Source organism: Gossypium arboreum, chromosome 11, assembly GCF_025698485.1.
Source record: "Gossypium arboreum isolate Shixiya-1 chromosome 11, ASM2569848v2, whole genome shotgun sequence".
Lineage (NCBI taxonomy): Eukaryota > Viridiplantae > Streptophyta > Magnoliopsida > Malvales > Malvaceae > Gossypium > Gossypium arboreum.
In genome coordinates, this window is record NC_069080.1 from 91,317,958 (window position 1) to 91,334,432 (window position 16,475).

Below are 16,475 nucleotides of genomic sequence, written 5' to 3' on the forward strand. Positions count from 1 at the left end.
TAACTAATATGACATCAAACTCATCGAATGGTAATAGCATCAAATCAGCCAGAAAACAATGACCTTTAACTACTAATGGACATTTCTTACATACTTTATCGACTATCACATGTTTGCCTAATAGGTTTGACACTTTAATCATAAATTCTGTAAACTTAACAAGTATATTCATGTTAGACACCAACTTCATGCATACATACGAATGAGTAGAACTAGGGTCAATCAACGCAATAATGGTTTTATCATAGAGAGAGAATGTACTGGTGATCACATCAGGAGAGGATGCATCTTCACATGCACGTATAGAATAGGTTCTAGCCTGAACTCTAGCTTCAGACCTTACGGTAGTGTCTCTGGTCACATTCTTGCTACCAGCCCCAACTTCAACATTCTTCTAAGGTCTTCCTTTAAAATTGGTGCCACTTAGCCTTGTGCTCTGAAATTTCTCTTTTTCAATCATTTCAGGGCAATCATTAATAAAGTGGTCTTGAGAACCATATCAGAAATAGGATCCATTGTTCATTCTACACTTGCCAAAATGATTTCAACCACAATGCTGTCATTCTAGTTTGGAAGATCTGACATTACCCATGCTAGCCACTGATGTAGCCCGAGACTTAAAATTCGAATCTTATTTCTTACTATCTCGGTACGAATGTCCAGCTGATGCATGAGAATGAGAGTAGGCGTCTTTAGATTTCTTAAACTATGATGGAAATGACTTGCTCACATGTCTCTTACTTACATCTCTAGTTTCCACTTCAGTTTTCTTCTTTTCCTTGATTAATTCCTCGGCTTTACAGGCTCGATCAACAAGTACTATGAACTTTTTCAACTTAAGGACACCCACTGATAGTCTAATGTCCTTCTTAAGTCCATCTTCAAACCTTCTACACATCTTGGCCTCGGAAGACACACACTCCCGAGCGTACTTACTAAGTCGGACGAACTCTCTTTCATATTTAGTGACCGTCATATAGCCTTGTTTCAAGTCAAGGAATTCCTTACGCTTTTGATCCATAAATCTTTCACTGATGTATTTCTTCCAGAATTCTTCTTGGAAGAATTCCCATGTGACCCTTTCCTCAGGCACCACAGAAACTAAAGTCTTCCACCAGTAGTATGCAAAGTCCCACAACAAGGATATGGCACACTTCATCTCAAGCTAGAATTCTGCCCTTTCAGGGTCATCATCTTTATTAGCACGGAACTCTTCGGCTTCATGCTTCCGGATCTTATCCACTGGAGGTCTATTCCGCCTCTCAAGGTCTATACCCTAGGTATTACGGGGATAGATTGAGGGATAGGTAGGGGTGGAGGGGGTTGAGCATTCGGGTTCACTCGGATGAACTCCGTGTACCACTAATTCATCATCTGGAGAAAGGCCTATCGATCCCCTTCTCCTCCTCCCTGAATAGCAGTGGGAGGATGATTATCGGATGGCACTGCCCCTTCAGTAGGGGCCGGTACATTACTTTCTACATCATCCGCCATTGTTCGATCGGGATCCATTACTATATGAAAACACAATTTAAAATATCAAAAGTCATCACATTATCACAATTTATTTATGGCATGTATAGCTAGACTCGTACACACGCTACGTTAATCCGAGAACCAACTAAATCATGCTCTGATACCATTAAATGTAACACCCCACACTTGTGCCCTGCGCCGGGTCAGAATATGAGTCATTACCTAACTTAAACTTATGCATATAGAAATTTACATAACACCAAAACATGGTCAAATTAAAACTTTTTCAATTTTATTTATGAACTCCTTAATAAGAGCCTACTAAGCCCGAAAAATCAATTGGAACCCATTCGGAAACAATCCAAGTCCTTTAAAGAATTCTGAAAATAACTCTTAACACAGGGGCACACGGCCGTGTGGGAGGGCCAACACGCCCGTGTGACATTTCAACATAGTTGTGCTATTGGCCCGTGTGGCTCACATGGCCTAAGCAATACAGGGACACGCCCGTATCCTATACCCATGTGAAATTAATTTTAAATGCACACCTACAGGGGTTTTCACACGGCCTGGAACACACCCATGTCTCTGGCCCGTGTCCTTCACACGGCCATGACACGCTCGTGTCCTAGCCCGTGTGCAAAAACTTGGACATTCTTTTTCTGAGGTTAGCAATCCTTAAGGGCCACATGGCCAAGGCACACTCCCGTGTGCTAGGCCGTACCCTTCACACGGCTGAGACACACGACCGTGTCTCTAACCGTATGTTTACTACCATGCATACTGACTTACAATTCTTACGTGCAGGGGACACATGGCCATATCACACACCTATGTGGTGAACCATGTGTCACACACGGCCTAGACACATGCCCGTGTGCCTACCCGTGTGGACAAAATAAGGCTATTTACCAAGCCTTTTTGTCACCCTTACTTATGTAACCTGTACAAAAATTACTCTATACTAACATAAGGACACATTACAAAGCCAAAATAACCATAATGGACAACATTTCATTTATACAATCTACTCGTCCATGAAAATATCATCTTCTATTTATAAATCAAAATGAGTATTGAACATCATTCATGGCCTTATACAAAATGAGTATCATATTTATCATATGAGCCAACACATTATGGCTAACTAACAAAATGCTAAACAAAGACTAGAGTCCCTATACATGCCAGAAAATAAAACAATAAAACTCGCTATACCAAGGTCTTGAGTGATAGTGTGATCGAAGCTTTTGATGTCACTGGATCCCCAATGCTAGCTTGACCGCACTATAAGGAAAACAAATAAAGGAGGGTAAGCGTAGGAGCTTAGTAAGTACATATATGCAAATAAAGTGTAATTATAAGAAAATCATATTCATCCAATGGTAGCTTGTCATGCTTAAAAGATGTAAATCACTTAACGTCTCTATCTTGCTCTTCTTTTCATTCGTGTATACTTGATAGACCTAGTTCTTTACTCAAGTCCTAACCATGAGTTCGGTATACATACCTCATCATAGTATTCACCAACTAAATCTTTGGGTTACCAGTTGAACTCTCAAAATACATATGGATACACGAGGAATTTGCGTCTAAATGCCATATAAGAAATTAGGGCTACCTCGTGCTATGAAACGCTCACATTTGAGCTACTCACGGGTCTTTTTATCAAGTCAAGACCTGGACCCCATAGCTATCATGTAACGTATGCTCATTGAGCCAATCACGGGTCTATACACAAACTCAGTACCCAGACCCACGTTACCTATAGCATTTATCTCATGAACTCAAACTCAACTCATGAGTTCAGACTACATAATTTTCATGACATGCCCCTTCGTATCCTATGCTATGCCTAAGGTTCAACGGGGCTTCATATCTAATCGAATAGCATCACATTTGCTCACATTGTAATTTACTCGCATAACATGTCATTTAAACTTTCATGGCAACAATTAGAATTTAGATACATAACAACAATAAGCTAATTACACATGTATATTATTAAAATATACCAAATTAAGCTTCAATAACACATTATTTACATATGTACTTACCTCGATACAAAATGATGAAGATGAGCTTAATCCTCATAAACTTTGTTCTTACCCCAATTAAGACCCGAATCACGTTTCTCTTGATCTAAATTAATAAAATTCATTTATTTCATCAACATATCAATTTAAACAGCCGAAAGTTCATAATTGGGAAAATGAGTATTTTGCCCTAGACTTTTATAAAATGACCATTTTACCCCTATGCTTGAAAATTGGTTTTTTTATTGAATTTTTTCATATTATAAGCCTAGCTGATTACTTTTTATACTAGAAGCAATAAAAAATTTCAATTACTTTTTACATTTATCAACAAATTTCCAACTTATGCAAAATAGTCCCTATTAGGGTTCTCGTGGAAAACCCCTTCATAAAAGTTGTTTATTACACATCTAATACTCATATTCTTCCATAAAATTTTAGAAAACTACACATATGCTTTCATGGTAAAACCCTAACCTCTAAACCATTTTGCAAAATAATCCCCTTCATAGAAAGCTTATGTTACAAGGAGTCCGAAAATACAAAAATCATCAAGAACCTTATAAATGACTTACTTGTAAGAGATGTTAATGGCTGATATTTTAAGCTCTCAAAACCCCCCTTTGAAGATGAAAATCGATTGAAGAAGAAGAAATAAAAATATGAAGCCCTTTTTTGTTTTGTTTTATTTAAAACTAGTCAAAATTGATGACCAAAACACCACCAAATTTTGACTTTCCCATCAATTTGTCCCCCTATGGCCAGCCACCCTATTCTCTAAGGGTCTAATTGCTCTTTAAGGCCCCCAATTTAGGTTCTTTAGCTAATTGACACTCTTATTTAGCAAAATAGGATTTTTGCACTTTATGCGATTTAGTCATTTTTTATAATTAAGCAAGCAATCGCTAAAATTAATTCACCAAAATTTTCATGTACTTATCTAATCATGCTACAAAACGTAAAATGATATTTACAAATAATTTCCTCAACCTCGGTTTAGTTTTTCTGAAATCACTATTCTGATTATCCCCAAAATCGGGTTGTTACATGCATTTATTCGATGAATTAAGTTATTCACATACGAGCTTACTAAGCTACGAAGCTTACTTCGTGTTTTTTTTCTATGTTTTATAGTGAATCAAGGCTAGCTCGTATTCGGGAGTCATGGGGAACATCATCACACTATCGAACATATAAGTTGGTGCTTTTGAATTATACATTTATGGTATATGGCATTTATAGGCTAGATGTGGTTTTTTGGTTGTGATTATAGCCATGAGATTTGGCTTTTAAATGATGTTAATATTGATATGTGTTTGGCTATTAGAAATGGTTATTAATGACTTCTGTAAGATGTTTATAGTGCCTTGTGAGATGGTTTGTTTTGGTATATATTTGAGTAAGTGAAATGGTTGTATTTGTATAGCATGAATTGTGCATGAATTGGGATTGATTTTGGCTGCCCTTTGTGTATGGAAATTGTACATTTTTTCTTGTATAGGTACATTGAAGTTGGGGTGGCAAATTGGCCTTGAAAATGGGCTATTTTTGTCCACACGGGAAGAGACACGAACATGTTTCTCAGCCGTGTGTGACACACAGTCATGGTATACGGTCATATGTCCCCTGATTATGCTTTGAAATCAAGTCAATGAGTTACATGGCCTAGACACACGGGCATGTGGTTAGTTGTATGGAGAAGTCAGTATACCCTCTAGTTTTCACATGGCCCGGCACACGGGCGTGTCCTCAGCCATGTGATACAAGTCAGTATGTATGCCCTGTTTCCACATGGCCTGATTCCCAGGCGTGTCTGGAGCCGTGTGTGGCACACGGCCTTTCACACTGGCGTGTGACCCCTGCATGGTTGAAATTTTTCTAAGTTTCCAAAATTTTAATATGTTATCGGTTTAGTCCCAAATCACTTCTAAAGCATGTTTAAGGCCTCGTAGGCCCTTATAAGAGACAATCTGTTTGTGATTAAATGGTATTTAAGTATGAATACATTAATGTATGAGTTATGTATGTTAAATGATATGTACTGATCGGTAATACCTCATAACCCTACTCCGACGACGGATACGGGTTAGGGGTGTTACAGGATGTCTAATTGATTAGCCTATCATCACGCTTAGAATTGTGAGTTGGACTAGAAGGAGTGTTAAAGTGGAGAAAATCTTAAGGTTAATCTAGTATGGAATGAACGAATTAGGGTAAGGATCAGAATTTAAGAACATAAAAGTAATTAACTAAAAAATTGTGTAAGATTGAATGGTTAGCTTGAAGGATCCCTTGAAATGCACCCTCTCTTGGCGGGCCATGAATTGTGGATAGTGGCTGATTTTTTCCTTGATTTTCTTGCTTGATTTTAGCTTGATTTGTGCTAGGGGTTGGACGAAAATCAAGGTGAAAGTTGGGGGCTGATTTGTGATTTCTTTATATTTGCAAGGATCTTCAAATGATTCTTCCAAGAGCTAATTTTGGGCTGCACACATACCTTTTCCGCATTTGGTCCATTCTCCCTCTTGTTAAACTATTTTTGACACCCAATTCATAATAGACTCAATCTTTTTAAACAACCATCTTCCAAGTTAGGTTGCATGGAATTTTTAGGTCCATTTTAATGAGCTTGTCATCCACATGATGTACAATTTAACTTATGCTCATGTGTGATATTATTCAGCTCCCATGCTTTATTAATTCAATAGTCTATTTGCAACATTTTGAGTAAAAATTAACATTCAATATAAAATAATAAAATTATGCAAAATTAATACTTATTTGTATAAAATTGCAAACTTCACTTAATTTATGTCTAATGTCTTAATATGAATGAAAATCAACAATTAGATATCAAATACTTGAGATTTATATAAATTCTAAGTAAAAGATGATTTAAACAACTATAAAATATCTATATGAATTTGAGTTTACAGGAGTAAATCATCAATTCTTCTATACCCCATCTTACGGTCAAAATCTGCAGCAAATTGCCAATCAGTGTAGGTTGATGGCATACCAGTATAAGTGCTTTCACCCAGGGCATTGAATCACCGGATTTGAACTCAAAATAATTAACTAAATGTTGTGTCCGAGTGTCGTGGTTTGGGTTATCGAGATACCCCGACTAATAGACAAAATGATCGCCAAAGTTGAAATCGGTGCCTAAAACAGAAGAATGTCTTCCCATTGATGATTTCGGACATTATAATGTGAGATTCATAACAATGCAGTGAACCCACCACACAATCATGTCGTAGGACATTTTTCTTCTGCTATGATTCCCTCATTAACCACAACATTGGTAGAAGATCGACCATCTCCATCAACTTTGAAAAACTTGACATATATAACTTGAGTTTAGCATTTCAATTTGAGCAATGCGAATCTAGGACCACTTCTAGCTCTAGCTCTCCTTTCACATCAAATAGCTCATACTTAAAAAGGTTTAGTGACGCCAGATATCTACATGTCAAGCTTGAAATTCTTCCCCAGCTTAAACTCCCAACTTTCCTCCTAATTCTTGACTATAGCTCATGCAATTGAATGGTACAACTAAAAGCCAAGTCCATAGACTGGGCTCTTGCAAATACGACCCCGACATCTATATTGTAAATTTAGCTGCCGTAATAAATTACAAATTTCACTCGTCAATTCATTTTAGTTTAAAACAAATTAAATATTCAGAAAAAAATCTACAGATGGTTATCAAAGAACTAGAGACGACACTTACAATCCAACACTTCAAAAATGAACGAACTTGTTTGTGTCTCAATATTGAATACTTTTGTAGTTTAATAGGAAAAAAGAATGATGAGTGAAGGAAGGTGTACTTGAAAACACGTTTTAGCAGATGCATTTTCATCAAAGTCATAATAATGAAAGGGTCTTCTGTGCTTGAAAATGTATCTGGGATTCCCGGGGGTAGGGAATCTTAGTAGGCTTTGAAGAGTGGTGGATAGAAAGTGCGTCCACTTGTGTGAGCTTTCTTGCTGACATGTCAGGGAAAACGTGGGAAAGCATTTCCAACTAAGCATGCTTTCCCTGACATGTCAGCAGAAAGCTGGATGCGTTTTTTGTCCACCACCATTCAAAGCCTGCCAAGATGCCTTGAGCCTAGGAATCCCTGGTAAGATTTGAGGCACCTCTTTCAAATATTCAATGAAAATTCCTTTTCTATGACACATTCTCAACCATAAATTGTTTTTTTCCTTTTCAAACTCACCCCACTTTAGTGCCTATAGTAGAGGGGGCTCCCCTGCTATACTCTATCACCCCTAAACCCATCTTCTCTCCCGACAATCATTTTTCCATTTTACAATATTTCTCTCAGTTTTCTTCTCGTTTTAGTGTTTATATTTTTCGTCAATAATATTTATTCCTATTTGAGGTATTCTTAAGTCATCGGTGATGCGATATCGCTATAAGAAACAATCATTCCATATATCATGCCGAGATGGGACCATTACCTTAGAAACCTATCCTGTGGAAGTCAGGTTTCAGGGTGATGGTGTAACAATCCGGTTTAGACTATAGTCAGAATAGTGGTTTCAGGACCACAAATTTGAGTCAAAAAAATATTTAATATTATTTTTCGTGCTTATAATATGTGAATTAATATGTGTGAATGTAACGCCCCAAATTTGGACCTAGAAGTATTAGGCCTTGAGTATGCGTCTGTAAGGAGGTTGTATATAAGTATTTAATTGTGCAAGGAAATGAAACAATTAAATTTCTGCTTTAGTGGTTAATGGCCCTGAGAAGTGTTGGAGAAATCTTGGGTTCAAACCTAGGCTTTAGCAAAAATTTTGTTTTATTAGTAAATTACTAGCTTTGGGCCAATAGGCTTATAGTTAAATTTGGGTAGACCATGACACAAAAAAAAAAGCCTAGTGGTCTATGGGTAAATGGCGTGTGGAGTGTACATGAGGTTTGAGGTTCAAGTTTTAGCGTAGGCAAAATTTTCGTTTTATTTATTTAAGTGAACTCAGACTTTGGCTTGTAGGCTTTATAAATAATTATAGGAGGAAGGTGACACAAGTGAGCTTGTGGCCAAGTGGTGGTGGTGTGACATGGCTATTGTGAGAGCTTGGGTTCGAATCTCATGGAATACAAAGGGATATTTCATTTTATTTCTTTGTTGTGAGAAAGGTGGAGTTTGATTGAAACTCTGCTGAGGGAAGTTTGAACTGGTCAAGGAGTGGAACATGGAGAAAATCATAGAAAAGGTAAAAGAGGATTTTTAGGAGGAAAAAGTGGAGTTTGGTATTGTGCCAAATTTTCATAGGAGGTACTCAGAATTTCGGCTGAGTGTTGTTCCTCAAGTTTCGGTTTTGTGTGTCTTTCTTTTGGTATTTGGTTTTTGTGCTTTTTGGTGCCAAATTCATCTATTGCCTCCTCATTCTGCTCATTTTCTTCGTTTTTCCTTCCCTATTTTGAATCGCTACTTCCTTGGCCAATTAGACACTTAATTTTTGTGCCGAAATCGAACTTTGCTTCTTCCCCTTAATCTTTTTCCATTTGGTTGGCCGAATCACTACTCTCTTCTCACTTCTACTACTTCTCAGTTTTCTTGGTCGAATAATCTTCCTTCCATTCTTTCAATCGATTTCTTTTTTTAGACGGATTTTTGTTTTTCTGTGGTGTTCTCAAGTGGTGTTACTTTGGCCGAATATCATCACTCTCTCTCTCTACTTCGGTTTTCTACCTGTGCGAATATTCTGTGATCAAGTAGTGAGTATTGATTCTTTGTAAATCTTCTCCTCCCTGTTGGTAATCCTATGTTTAACCTTGTTCTTTATTGCCGTTCAATGGCTAGGGACGAGTGGTGCTAGCTTTGCTCCTCTGTTCTAGTGGTTTAGGACGATTGTCCCTTCTCCCTAATTAACCTTGCGGTTCGGTAAGTATTCCCTTTATCTTGCTCAAGTAATTCATTTGAGTAAGGGTTAATAAGGTTGGTTGTATTCCTATCAGCATACGATTGATTGTGCGTTGGAATTGATATAGGTTGGTGCTCAAGGATTAGCTGCTCTCTTTGTTAACAAAGGTGTGTAACTGTATACCATGTTCTTTAATCGGCTAAAAAGCCGAAAATATGTGTGTTGTTTACTCTGCTGTGACTGTAGATCAGAAAAATGCCGAAAAGCTGGGAATATGGCTTATGGTGCCACACGAGCGTGTGATCACGTATGTGGTGAACTGAGCTCACGGAACATGGGCGTGTGACGAGGAAAGCCACCATGAGCGAATTCGTTGGGCTTAGGCCATAGTGGGCCACTAGAGCCACCAAATGGGCCGAATAGGCCCAATTGGCCGTGGACTCTCTTGTGTCAAATCAGCTACTACGTGGAATATGGTTAGGCTTGTCATGTCGCGTACATGGCATAGGCCATTCTGGGCCACATTGGGCCAGACTGAGCCGTGTGGGCCCATACGGATAAAATGTATGTTATGTGGTAAGTTCTGGACTGGGCTACGTTGTTCGTACAACCGTGAATAGTTCTGGGTTAAATGGGTCGTATGGGCCCGTGGGCTCGCGTAGGTAAATTTTGGTGTTAAGCGGGAAGTAGATAGGCTTGTAATGTCTCACACATGCCTAGGTTATTTTGGGCTTCGATGGGCTGAAATGGGCCACATGGGCCCACACGGATAAAATCTACAGTAAGTGACTATTAATGAACTAGGCTATGGTGTACACATAGCCGTATCTAAATTTGGGCAATATAGGCCACACGAGCGTGTGGGCCTGTAACACCCCTCACCCATGCTCGACTCCGGGACAGGGTTCGAGGTGTTACCTAGCTTAAACTCAATCAATCACACAAAAACCGTGCCGTAAAATTTCAATCAATTTAAAACTTTTCTTTTAACATGCAATCTATCCCATATATAGGCTTACGAGGCCCAAAACATACATCCGTGGTGGTTCGGGACCCAACCGAGAACTCATGAAAAACTTAGAAAACCTCTTGCATCAAGGCTTCACACGCCCGTGTGGGTATAGAGAACACGCCCGTGTCCCGAACCCGTGTCCAAAAACTTGGACATTCTGCCAAAACCACACGACTAAGGCATACGCCCGTGTCCTATGACCGTGTCCTTCACACGGCTGAGACACATGGCTGTGTCTCTTGCCCGTGTACTACTACCATGCATACTGACTTGAAAAACTTAGTTGCAGGGGACACACGGTTAGAAAACACGCCCATGGGCACAGATCGTATGTCACACACGGTCTAGACACACGCCCGTGTGTCTACCCATGTGGACAATTATAAGGCTATTTTCCAAGCCATTTGTCACCCTCACAACATGTGCACACATACTTATCCAATAACATACGACATGACATAAATGGGCTCTTAAACATCTACAAACATGTTATGCTCAAGTCATTTTCTTATGCAATAAATATCATAGAATTTGCTCACATCTTTCCCACATACTAGTCATAACTATCATTACATCACAAACCTCATGTCCATCACTAAGCATACATAATCATTTCCACAAACCATTCATGAGGCATTATTAACTATTTACCAATCACCAAAGCTTACATCAGTTACTAACTCATCAATGAATCTCATTTCAATCTCTAGGCATACATGCTATAAGCCACATCACAAGAGATAGTATCATACATATATATGAATAAACATTTAGACCCACAACATCATTAGCCAACATAGGACAACTCACATGGCTACAACCCTTTATCAATACAAGCCAACACCTTTGGCTAAATCATAATATCACATACTCAACATTAAAACCCTATACATACCATAGACTCATAACACTAGGATTTACTTACACCAACAGCGTTAACTCGACAGTGTGATAATATCTCTGAAGGCCTCCAACCTGAGCAAACCTGGCAACCCTAGAGAACATAGGAAAGAATGAGGGTAAGTAAGTTCATATGAAAACAATAAATAACTCGTTAACATGTTTTATCAATGTTTTCAACATATTCTCAAGTTTACAACAAGTTGTCTTCCTAAGTAACAGTAACTAAATTATTTATAACTGGAGCTAAAAAACTCCAAATTAAACTATGTTAATTTTCCCTGAAATTAGACTCATATACCTTTCTACCATAAAATTTCCAGAATTTTTGGCTTAGCCAATTAGTACAGTTTATTCCTCAAAGTTACACTTGATTCACTATCTAACAGTTTAGACCCTTCTGCATTAAAGTTCAATTATCTCATAGCACAGGACTCAAATATGTTCTTGTATATTTCTCTTGAAACTAGGCTCATTAAGGATTCTAAGAATATAAATCATAACTCATAATAATTTTTTTACAATTTATAATGATTTTCTAAAATCAGAGTACGGGATCTCGAAGTCATTCTGACTCTATCCCAAGTAACTTCAAATATCTCATCATAGGAAATGCTTTTGCTTACATGGTTTCTTTTATAAGAAACTAGACTCAATAATATTTATTCTCATATTTTATTTAGCTTCTAAATCATTTTATACTATTTTTGGTGTATTTTCAAAGTTACACCACTGCAATAGCCCAACATTGTCCAGGCTAATTTATTCATTCACAATTATTGTTCACCAAATTAATACAACATCATATCATCTATCATGGTAAGAACACATAGCTATGCATCATAAGCATGGAACCATAATCTCATTGTCTTCAAATATCAAAGACTTATTCCAAATCATGGCAAGGCTAAGTTACTCATAAGCTTAGTGTACATACTTGTACAACTTGTAACATAACTAAAGTACATACATGTACCAACTCGTATTAAAGTATATAATCATACCTTCTTTAACATGCCCTCTTAGGGCTTTCATCACCTCATCCATTTCATTACCCGTTGAATATTCGGAATGCTAAAGGATGTTCAGAATTATCATTAGCCTAATAGGATGCCCAAGGCCATGTCCCTCACATTGTCTTACATGGATCCACATATCGTTACCATATCCCGGATATGGTGTTATACGAGGTTTCATGTTAGTGCCGATGCCATGTCCCGGACATGGTCTTATATTAGCACACATATCATCACATTTTCATTGAATCCTCACAAGTCAATTCCAATAGAGGCATACATCCACATTTTGTACAATATCAAGTATTAAGCACATCATAATGAAATTGAGCATTACTTTCATACAAACTTCTAATATTTTAGGCCATACATTTAATGCCATAACAATAAAGAATTTTAATTCAAGCATGATATTGCATTATTGTTACCATACGAACTTACCTCGATACGACAAATGTGAAAAGGACGTAATCATCCCTTAATCGATTTCTTTTTGTTCTAAGTCCAAATCTCGATTTTCAACATCTAAAACATCACATTTAGCTTATTAAAATAATTTACTTATCAAATTAGTCCATTGACACTCTTTGGCAAAATTTACAATTTTTCCCCTCTATTTTGCCAAAATTACCAAATTGCCCCTAGGCTCAAAAAATGATTTTTATTCAATTTCTTTACTCCTTAAGCCTAGATAAACCATTTTCATAACTATGGAAACTCAAAAAAATCATTATTACACACACTAACACCTTATCTTACAACTTGGCAAACTAGCCCTTTTTAAGGTGTTTTCATGCAATTTCTTTCACAAAAGTTGTTTATTAGACAACTAGGACTCATAATCTATCATAAAAACACAGCAAACAACACATTTACTCTCATGGAAAAACCCTAGACTCTTCATCATTTTGCAAACTAGACCCCTCATATGAAAGCTCATTCTTTAGGGGTTCCAAAAAATGTAAAAATCATCAAGAAACAACCAAAGATCACTTACTAGCAAGGGATGTAAGTGGCTGATATTCCAAAGCTTCAAAAACCCTTTCTTTTCTGCATGTTTCGGTGGAGGAGAAGGGAAAATGATAACTTTTTCTTTTTGATTTGTTAATAATAAAACTAGTCAAAATTGGTGACCAACTTCACCTAATTTTGACTTTTCAACAATTTTTGTCCCCCCATGACCGGTCATGATTCATTTAGGGGTCTAATTTCACTTTAAAGTCCCCCAATTTAATACACAAAACAATTTAACACCTTAGGCATCAAAACACAACTTTTACCTTTTACGCGATTTAGTCATTTTTCGAAATTGGACTAGAAATCGCTAAAATTAACTTACCAAAATCTAAATGCACTTATAAAATTATATTATAACACATAAAAAAATACTAAAATAATTTTCTCCGGGCTCAAAATAGTGGTCCCGAAACACTATTCTGACTAGGCCCAAAATCGGGCTGTTACATTTCTTCCCCCCTTTAGGGATTTTCGTCCCCGAAAATCTTACCAGAAAAAGTTGCTCTCTACTTTCACGAGTCACTTATATCTTTTTCTCACAACTTACAAAACAACTCAGCTCAAGCTCATACTAAAGATTTCTATAACCTTTCCAAAATTACCATACGGGTCTCGGCTCAATTCGAAATACTGAAAACTGACATTCTAAGAACTATAAGCTTAGAAACACAACTCGTCCAAATCCATCTAAGAATACCTCTGTATATACCAGAATAGTCATGCGAACTACTATCATCAATCTATCAAAATCCAATATGGTATCTCTTATTTCTCGGAGAAGAGAGACATCCCGATACGAAATTCATACCAATCCTTTCTCAATTTTCTCTTTCAATGTCAGCACTGACAATTATAATCTTGAATATATCTGATAATCGGCTTTACCCGGTAGTCAATTTAACATCCTTTGGAAGAATAAACAAAAGACTGCTGTGAGCTCTGTACACAATTCTCTGCATAGCCTAGAGTTCCTCAGTACTCAAATCTTACTCTGAAATAATAGTAACAGAAACCAGAATTCAAATCCTCCCTGTAATTCCAAATTAAAAGTCGAATCATGCTGTACTTGTTTAATTTACCACTTATAGCCACATTTCTATACTCTAATCATCAACTATTTAGAAACTTTACTAACATGAATCAAATGATTCTAACTTCATAGATGTGGTCTCTTTACTAATCAGGACAACTTTACTTATACAACATCTCTCAAATGAGAGAAATCCAACTAATTAGTTTTCTGTATCATACTTATAAGAATAAAACCTCATCATTTTTGACTGTACGACTACTCACCAAGGAACACGTAATGGTATTCTCGAACCAGAGAATAAACTTAAATGCACATGACTCAGATTTACTTTTGCTGAATAACCATTCTTTACCCTAAGAATTTTTTAAAAAAAAATCTCAACATTGAAATCCCCGCACTTCTATAGTCGAGCCAGAAGCATAATCATAACAGATTCTAACATCGTAAGTCAAAGATTACTCTTAAAAATAAGCCAAGCTCGATAATTCTCGAAACAAGAACGAGAGAAAAACTAATATAAGAAATTCCAAGATATAAGACTATACCAGAAATCCGAGAATATAATCCAAAAGAAAATAATAAAGATGATCCGGAAAATCCCTCAAAGAAAACCAAAAGGAAACTACTGTCTGTACGCTCTAGAATTCCTCATAACAAAGATAACATAATTCCCGCATATATAAACCATAATCAACAGAACATCAGAATAATCTCACATAGATTTTTACTATCAACTTCATTCCAATATATCAGAATAGAAATCTAAAGAGATGGGGAAATGTCGATCATAATTAACTGGACCAATAGAGCTTTTCATCTAATGTCACAGTCACTAGCATCCTCATACGATAGAGTTCCCACTCGAAAGGGATAACCATAATAGAGGAAAACATAGAATACTTAGAAGAGAAAGATAGTCATAACTTTTGTTTAATTGAATCCGTCATACTCAGACATCTATACAAGTCCGACATTATTTCTCTAACTAATTTTATCTTCACTAATCCCATACTATTCCATTATTATACTCTTTAGTTTCACTTTTGCAAGCTTATGCAACATATCTCTCGAAAATCTCATCGTATAACTCTATTCTGGTAAGGGGGCGAAGATTGTAAAGCCTCTAAACTTTTAACTCTCAAGCAAATACATATTCAACAACAACATAGTTTTACGCATATTGATTCAAACATTTCAAATTTCCAACTTGTTATAAACACATTTTCAAATATCTCAGTAATACATGCAACTTTATTTCATGCGAATATTAGCTAAACATAAGTGAATTTATCACAACTCAAACTTTCATTTCTTTTTCTCAAATTACCCTTAATGTTTTATCAAATTCCCATATTTAGTCTTAATCACTTGGGAATATTTATCAAATTGGAGAACGTCTTATGGTTTTGAGTACATCGCTTACTTGATGCCATAGTTCAACTATGGTCTTGTACTAGCTCTCGTCCATCTATGTCGATGCCGTGTCCCAGACAGGTCTTACACTGACACATGTAACCGTACTGACGCATGTCCTAGACATGTCTTATACTAGCACATCTCATAGCCGATGCATGTCCCGGACATGTCTGACACTGGCTAACATCTCGAGGCCGATGCATGTCCCAGACATGTCTTACACTGGCTCTCATACTGTAGCTGATGCATGTCCCAGACATGTCTTACACTAGCCCTCGTCTCAATACCGATGCCATGTCCCAGTCATGGTCTTACACTGGCTATCATAATACGGCCGATGCATGTCCCAGACATGTCTTACACGGGCACAAAAATCTCATGTATTTCCATGGTCCAACCATGGTCTTTTCCGTCAATTCATTAGTGAACGATCGTACTCATTCCCTGCGTTCCTCCCAATTTGATCTTTCATTAAAACTTTCATGCTATTGTGACATTTATGATTCTCTAACTGAGATTATAAAGCATAACATTACTGCATCTTGACTTCATTAATCTAGACATAAGTGTCAACCTCATGTATATACTAATTATTAATCATGCAATAAAAGCATTCATACATACATTTTGTCATTTCAAGCAAATTTCTTTCTTTTCATAAACACTTGGCCAATCAAGTTGGACATTTAA